Genomic DNA, 1,832 nt, shown 5'->3' with positions numbered 1-1,832 from the left:
AAAATACTGTTGTTTTACTTTAGTTGTAACATGTTTTCGGATCCGCACATTTATGCATTGATAAAATGATAAGTTATAAGTAGTTTCAAACGTATGTATATCTTAATTCAGTATCCAAGATTTAAACATACTGTATATATGTAATACATATGTTTGAAATCATAATATAAAATCATAAATATTGTTTACAGATATCTCACAATATATAACCAAATTATATTTTTATACATATATACAATTTTGTATTTAATTGCTCGATTTTAATAGATACCGATTTAAATTATTTCTATAAACATTTAGATGATTTTGTATATTAGGTAACATCATAATTTCTTGTTTCCGGATATATCTCAAAATATAAAATCAAATTAAATAAGTTTACATATATACAATTTCGAAATTAATTGCCCAAATTAAACATATAAATAAATATCAAAATTATTGTTTCCTTAAATTGTTTACGCAAAACTACTTACCTTTTTTGAATTTTATTGCAGATGCTTGTTTCGATTCTGTTTGGATACGGGAGTATGAAAAACAGCTCTGAACAGTTAATACATGATCCGAACAGAATTAATACAGGGCATATAGGATCCGTGCATTTTTATTATCAAATTTACTTTAATGTCCCTTTTGTATTGTATGCTTTTTAATTTATTCAAGGTCATTTTATGTCATATATTTTAGAATTCATTTTGTCTTGTAAATAATGCTTCCCTTTTAATAGTATAGATGTTTAGGAATTACAAAGTTTCCAATGAGAACAAGTAAAAAAACGACATAATAATACATTAATACTAAATGGCTCAATTGCATCATATCTAATAGAAACAGTAATAGATATTTTTCAAACATGTAAGAAAGTGTAATCCATATTTGATATTAGTACAATACAAACATTGGTTAAAAACATTATCTCACCTCCAAATGGCTAGTGATCAAAGCCCACACAACCACAACAAAAGGCCCAAATCAGAATCCCAACGCACAAACAAAACGTTTACACGTGAATAGAGTTAAAGACTCAGAGAAGCCGTTACAGAGATAGGACCGAACAAGCAAGTACTGTTTCTTGTCTTCTGTAAGAAAGTCGATTTGATTCTCTGCCACACACCTAGACCTACCTNAGTGGGGTCGTCAAGCTCGGGTGACAGTTCGGTGATGATATATTTTTCCATGTGCCTTCCAATAATCTGAAGTGTTTGATGATTTGTATCCCAATCTACTTATTAGTTCTTTCATGAAATATTTTATTAAGTAATAGTCCTTTTATGCACACTTGAATGAACTTTATAATAACTTACACTGTATATGTATCACATGAATTACTAAGGAGATCTTTCCTACTTGTAAAATAGCATTAAAAAAACAAAGAAACATGATGAGAAAGGGGGGAAGTGAAGACAAGTGGTGCAAGAGAAACACCCCCACATGGATGATTACAAATATAACACTATTTGTGTGTTATCACTTATCACTAATCACAAATCAACTGAATCTTTTTTAATTAGATTTGCTCTGTCTCGTCCAAAATTAGGCAGGAAAAAAAGTATATTCCAAAATGCATCTTATTAACCTTACTCTTCGTTTTTTTTTTGAAGAATAATATTATACAAATAGCCCTAATCATACTTACTTACAAAATTTTCGGCAATCAAGTAGACATCAACACACAAAAGAAACTAATAAAATAAGGTTGGGTGCTTGACAGCTTCTTTTTGGATCCACAAGCATATCATAAGTTCATAACTAATCGTTATCATTAGGGTTTATTTTGCTGGTCTCAAGCAAATTGATAAACATGCAAAGTCTTTGTAGCTTTATTAGTTTCA

The sequence above is a fragment of the Camelina sativa genome, chromosome 20 (assembly GCF_000633955.1).
Source record: "Camelina sativa cultivar DH55 chromosome 20, Cs, whole genome shotgun sequence".
Classification (NCBI taxonomy): Eukaryota; Viridiplantae; Streptophyta; class Magnoliopsida; order Brassicales; family Brassicaceae; genus Camelina; species Camelina sativa.
Note: the sequence above shows the minus strand (reverse complement) of the source record.